We start from the raw sequence: 7,245 nt of genomic DNA on the forward strand, positions 1-7,245 counted from the left end.
AGAGGAATAGATTTTCTCAAATCATAGTGGACCTCTCAACAGAGACTTGTAATCATAATTCAATGTTTCTGATAATTCAATCATTTAATATATTTTTTTTTTTAATTTCGTCGAAAATCATATTGAAACAAATACGTTCGTGTAAAGTATTATACGTTTAATACTTTATTAATATTCTCAAGTTATAATATATATATATATATATATATATATATATATATATATATATATATATATATATATATATATATATATATATATATATATACATATCTATTTATATATAACGGTTCGTGAATCGTCAGAATTTGGTCGAGGTTATAATGAATGTATGAACATAGTTTAAAATTCTTGAGATTTAACTTAACAAACTTTGCTTATCGTGTCGGAATAATATAAAGATTAAAGTTTAAATTTGGTCGGAAATTTCCGGGTCGTCACACATGAGGAAAAAATCTTCATTTCCATCCAAACTCTTTTTTTTTTTTGAAAATCTTCAAGCTTCTCCAAATTCTTCCTTACCTCTTTACCCTTTAAACTCATAGAGTTTTCTTCTTCTTGAGAGCATAGTGAATCCCAACATTCCTTTGCACTTTCACATGAAATTATCTTTATTCTTTCTTCATTAGGAAGAACTCCATGAAGTAGTGAAATTGCATCAAATTGTTTCAAAACATCATTGTTTTGAAATGTTCACTTCACTAGTCTTGAACTTGCTTCTGGAACAAAGTCTCCTACTTTAATTATTCTCCACAAGTAGTAATCTTTGGATTTGAGATACGTCTCAAATATCAATTTCCACACATCAATATCTACCTTATTAAAGATTGGTGCTTCTTTCACCAATTCTTCTAAGTATCCCATAATTTAAGTTGATCCTAGAATCGTTGACTCAAGTTTTTGCACAAAACGAATTTTGACACTTTCAAAAACATTTATAGAGCAATGATTTGAGCAACCGCTCTAATACCAATTGTAAGTAACTAGAGGGGGGTGAATAGTTACTTAATACATTTTTAACAATTTTTCGATTGATCACCAAATTCGATTAACTATGATCAACCAATTCAACTGAAACTTGATGTGTGTAATGTATATGTTCAAAATGATAAATAAGGTAATGTAAAAAAAAAAAAACACAAGGATTTATAGTGGTTCGGGTGGATGTTAACTAATCCACCTTAATCCACTCCCCGATTACACTAATCGGGATTTCTTGCTTCACTAAGCACTTTTCTCCAAACCCGGTGGAGATCCGATTTACAAGTCTTCAACTTCTTTGATAGAAAACAAACCTAATTTTTCTATCCCTTTGAAAGATCAACTCCAACCTAGATCAACTTGTCTTCACCTTGGACAAGTATTAATCTCCAAATAAGATTAATCAACTTCCTAAGTCCCTGTAAGGAAGTAGATCACTAAGCTAGCCTATGCTTCTACTAGTTGAAGTTACAAGACTTATACACTTTGCAATGATGATCCTAAGATAATACTATGACATACATTACACTAAGTAAACTCACAAGATTAATGATTTTGATTTGTAAGTTTGCAACAACCAAATTCTATATCTATAAGATCATAGAATCTTCTCTTGCTTGATCACATTTGAGTAGTAATTAGAGCCCTTGTGATCTCTGGAAATAAGATTTTGAAATATGCAAGAGGGTCAACATCAAATGCTCTTCAATGCTTGCCTTTTATAGTAGGATTCAAAAAATAGTCGTTGATACACGTTTGCCAGCGTGGTTCGACCGTGTGTGCTCCAGTCCAAAATGTGTATCCGTTGTATAGCCGTTTGACTCAAATTTGAACACCACATTTTGGCACCTTTACTCCATCTAGCACCTGCAAAAGAAACCCAACATCCTATACAAGTACTATATGCATTAAGTGTGTGAGATTTGGTCTTATTGAGTGAAAGTGATATGACACTCCAATAGTGGTAAACTCAACATTCTTGAAGAAGTGTCTTGATTGATATTTTGAGAAATCTCAGTTTGGTCAAGACTTAGTTAGTCACATTAATGCATTTGGTTCAATTCTAAAGACTAGTCAATATGTCATTAACTTTCTAGTTTCAATTAATCACAAGTTATGTATTTCAAGATTAGGTTGAGATTAATTGAATGATGTCTTTCTAAGATAATCATTTAGTGTGTAGAGACATCAAGGTTAACTCATACTTGAATAAGCAATCACAACTTGTTACCTTGACAAGACCAAATAGACAATTGACCATAATTCCATTGTGAATCATTTTACACTTAATTTATTGGAGTAGGCTAGTTACATGAATCCTAGTATTCTAACTAGCAAGCACATAGCAAGCATATTAATTAAGTTGACAAATTTATGAGTATTAAACATATTAGCAAGTAGCAAGTAATACTCACACATAGCAAGAGATAGTTATACTAAGATCAATCATATAGATATTTGCACAACTTATAATTTAAGCTTTTAGCAAGCTTACTTGCAATATAACATATTGCATGATTAATGTGTAAGCACACATTAATGTCCAACACATGCACAAGTGAAGAGCAATCTCTAGTTGGGACTTGATGACCATCCTAAATGTATCTAAGTATATTTTAGGATTACAAGTCTTTACTAGTTACACTTGAAAGTATTGTTCTTCATTTAGTCTTAATTAATCACTAAGTCATCTTTAATAGTAATTATTGTTCTAGTGACATTGCCTTAAGTGTGTTGGTACTTGATGATCATACTAAGGATGTCTAGATAAGATTTAAGATCACAAGTTGTTGTTTAACACTTATGTGTTATGCCTAATCTTGGTTAATATGTCATTAAAATGTCATTAAGCGTAATTAACTACGATTAGTGTTTAGAAATAAGATATTTAGAAATAAGATATGAATATTTCTTTCTTTGAAACAAGATACGGAGAATAATTTAATTACTTTTCTAACAAGATTTATTATTATGCAAATTATATTAATTAAAATACTAATTAATTAACCATTAATTAATTAATAAATTATTTAATTTTGCTACTTGAGTAATATATATACATCTGATATGCTTAGAGCACACCTAATCTTATTGTAATAACCTAATCTTATTGTAATATACTTACGAATTCGTCCACATGGAGCAAAGTTTAGGATTTGAAGACTATTAATTATTCTGAAGATTTTAGTTGTAAAATAGGGTTTTGATTTAAAACTAATTAAAACGAAGAAAGAAAATACGAATTCAGTAGATAAAGGGATATTCACTTAGATTCAATTTCCTAGGATCCGGATTGCTTTTATTAAGAACAATGTTATTAAATCCCTAAGTATAACTCTCGTTAATCAAGTTCATTAATCAATTAATAAGATAAGCTGGTGTCCCTAACTTATCTACTAATTCTACCATGAAAGTGTCGATTTTTCACGTTGGTCTCTCATACGCTTCTGAAGAACACAATCAATCAATATTAACTACTCGCAATTAAGATTCAGTTGAAGGGTAAATCAATGTCCTTCTTTAGGCTTCAGAATTACCTACTCAATTGATGGGATTAATTACTAATCTAATTACACCGGTCTCCCGTATATAATTCAACTTATCTATTTATTTCTCAATAACCTAGATAAATTAATTAATCTAGTAACTCTCGTTACATCAACCAACAAACTAGTAATTAATTAATGGGATCAATTAATGGGAGTAATTAAGAATCATGAATCAAAAGCAATTGTTAATACATACAAAAGAGTAAGCAATCTATCACTTAAGTTTAATTATCTAAGTGAATACTAATAAAATTAATTCATAATTTGGAATGAATACATATAATTAAACACACTGAAAATAGAAATCATAAATCGTAATATGAAATTATCAAACTATTATCATCAATCAATAATTAATTATAAGAAGCAAACCAAGATCATGAATATAAATTGGAGGACGGTGATATTTGCAGAGAACTAGCCAAGTGTACACCAACAATTCAAAAGGTGTCCCTTTTGATATGTTGTGTATATATGTGAATTCACCAAAACTCAATTGCCTTCTCTTGTCGACAACCAAAAACCCCAAGGGGGTTCGGCTCCTTCTGCTGCTGCGCACCCCAAACAAAAACTAAATCTAATTCTAATTTGTCCCCCAAAAGTGATACGGTACGGAGTATATATAATATGTTGTAAAAATAATCGTGAACTCCTCCCCAAGAAATTGATACGTGCTGGCCCATAAACTCCACAAATCAACCGACTATTTTCTTGTTCTAAATTCACCACGGCCCACTTCCTCTTTTTATAAAAACATACGGCCCTATTAATTATTTAGCCGCCTTCTTGTTATTTACGGCCCAACTCCAAAAGTAGATATTCAACCACATATTTTCTTTCGTTAACTCCTTGTCGGACAAACTTTGTATGTTGAACTCTGAACTGTTTAATTTCTTTTTTAGCTGAAATCCTTCCTAAAATCTTCAATATAGTGACATTAACCATTTCTCGAACATAAATCTCCATTTTATCTCAAACAAACTCAAAGTCTTCAATAATAATCCCAAAATAATAACAATGAGAACCGATAACGCGTTTAAAAATATATATAAATGCCTGCTTTGACAAGGTTGTCCACCTCTGCGCACAACCAATCACTGCGGTCTAGGGCCATATGCCGCTTCTTTTGCCTAACGGGTGTCAATGATGGATTAACGTTTAACTTATGCTCCGCAATATCTCGCGGAACCCCTGTCATGTCTGACTCGCGCCATGCGAAAATATCTGCATTAGCTGACAGTATTCCATGCAACTTGCCCTTCGTTTCGGCTGACAAGCCTGCGCCGATTTTAATTCGCTTATCCGGATGCAAGCGATTTGCTATTACTGCACAGTTTGCAAGTTGCTCTCCTACGCTAGGAGCGCTTACAGACGCGACAGAGCCACACAGCTCGGTTGCTTGATGTGACGCAACTGTGGCAACGCCTCCTACTGTGGGAAACTTAATCAAACCATGCACTACCGATGGGATAATGTTAAAACGCCGTATAAAGTTTCTCCCTAGCAGTGCATTATATCGTGAAGTTGAACGAACCACATAAAAATCGACCAATTCACGCCTGATCATCTGCGGGTTCCTGTCATCCGCAAGCTCTATCATTAATTCTATTCGGCCTAGCGGCCACGAGTTTTCTCCAGAGAACCCTGATAGCGTAATATCAGGCTGACGTAACTGCGCTTTGACTTCTGCCGGAAGGAAACGATAACAATGCTCATACATAATATCGACACCGCTGCCAGTGTCAACATGCATGCGCTTAACCTGGATTCCGCAATCGGGGATGCGACACTTGATGATAATGGGCTCATTAATAGAATCAATTGACATTACAGGAGGGAAAGTGATCGGGAGAAGCTCCCAATCCTGATGATCGTTGTACTTTCTCCGCTGGCTGATTTTCTCTGCGTCAACCATGTTAATGGTTAAGTCGGCATTTTTCGCTTTGTCAACTTTCTGCCACGCGAAAGTCTTAGACTTCGGAGCCTCTTCTGCGGCCTTTCCCTTGTCCTTTTTAGGTGGTTTTAGATGATCCAACTTGCCTGCGCGAAGCGCTTCCAGAACCCGTTCCATCAAATTTTTACATCGATTGGTGTCGTGACCATAATCGTCATGAAATTCACAATACTTTGTTTTGTCCCGCTTGCCAAATTCTGTAAGCGGAGTTGGAACCGCGAAGGTCGCGCATACTGACTCCGTTGCCAAAATTTCCTTGGGTGTTTTGGACAAACTTTTTAGTAGCGCATAGTTCTGATTATTGATGCCGCGCTGATTATTGTTTCGATAATTGCCACTTGATTTCCCTTTATCATTCCTGATTGGACCACCGCTAGGATACCTTCCACGAGAGTTGTTACCGCGACCTTGATCGCGCGAACGATCATCATCGTCCTTTCTCTCGTTGCGTGAGCTAGCTGTTGGAATGTCATTATCTTCGCCACTCCGCATATAGTCGTGGCATTCATTAAGCGCCTCGGCATAAGTTGTTGGGACTGTATGGCGCAGACGCCTTACCAGTGTTGGATGACGTTCTGAGTTTATACCATGTATGAGTCCGGAAATCCGTTGCTCTGGTTTGAGATCTGGTATACGCAGGCACTCATTAGTATACCTTGTGAGAAATTCGCCCAAAGATTCCTTGGGCTTCTGCACGATGTCATGGCATTCAATGTGAGTGCGCTTGCGTGGTCTCTGATTCTGATATTGCAGTAAAAACTTCGTCCGCAGATCCATAAACCCGGCAATACTACCCGCCGGCAACTTATTAAACCACTCACGAGCAATACCCTGTAGTGTCATAGGAAATATCTGACACGCAACCGGATTCACCCAGCCTTGAGTGCGCATTGCGCCTTCGAAGCGCTGTAAAAAATCATCTGGATCGGTCAGGCCATTGTAAGTACCCAACGTGCTAGGTATCTTTGGTGCTGATGGAAACGGGTACGCGGATATATGCGGAGGAAACTTGTCAAAGGTAGTCGGTAGCTCGAAGGGTGGTTTAACAGGATCCCCTTTCAAATTTGCAAAGAAACGCTTCATCATGTCCTGAACAAAGTCAGGTTGTGAAAATAAGTGAACCATATCGGGAGGTGCGGCCTGCATGAATTGACTTGCAAGATTTGCCTGCCCTTGAACATTTTGCCAAGGTTGACCCTGCGTCCGCGGATATGACCAAGGCTGCTGCGTTGGAAAAGAGGGATAACTTGAAGACGCAGAGTACACAGGTGGATGTAAAGGAACTGCGAAACTTGAGGATACACACTTAAAAGCCCAACTGTATGCGCTGTGCTTTGCTGCTGCGCTGTTATCGGCGCCCAATGAGAGTTCGCATCTGGGATGACCCCAAATCCCCAACTATTAAGTATCGCCTGCGCATCCGCAGGAGTTAAAAATTGTGAAACTGGGCGCGGTGGTTGCCAAGGTTGCAACGGTGTAAATGACGAATTCTGCTGAATGCTCTGCGTATGCAGAGGTATTGAAACAGTGGTACTGTAAATAGGTACCTGGACGCAGCAAACCACATGCGGCCCCGTTGTTCCACCGCCAACGCCTGAAAAGATGACCCTTGGATCCACTGACGAAAAGTCCAGCCGCGTGGTTGTGACTGGTGAGTTTGCTCTTGGCGGTGTGACCCCGTCTGAATATATCGGCTTGTACCTCTGAAAGGGTTCGCCGTATATAGGTGGAGGGTATATCGTGTATCCCGCCTGAGTAGCG

This window comes from Rutidosis leptorrhynchoides, chromosome 11, assembly GCF_046630445.1.
Source record: "Rutidosis leptorrhynchoides isolate AG116_Rl617_1_P2 chromosome 11, CSIRO_AGI_Rlap_v1, whole genome shotgun sequence".
NCBI classification, from domain to species: domain Eukaryota; kingdom Viridiplantae; phylum Streptophyta; class Magnoliopsida; order Asterales; family Asteraceae; genus Rutidosis; species Rutidosis leptorrhynchoides.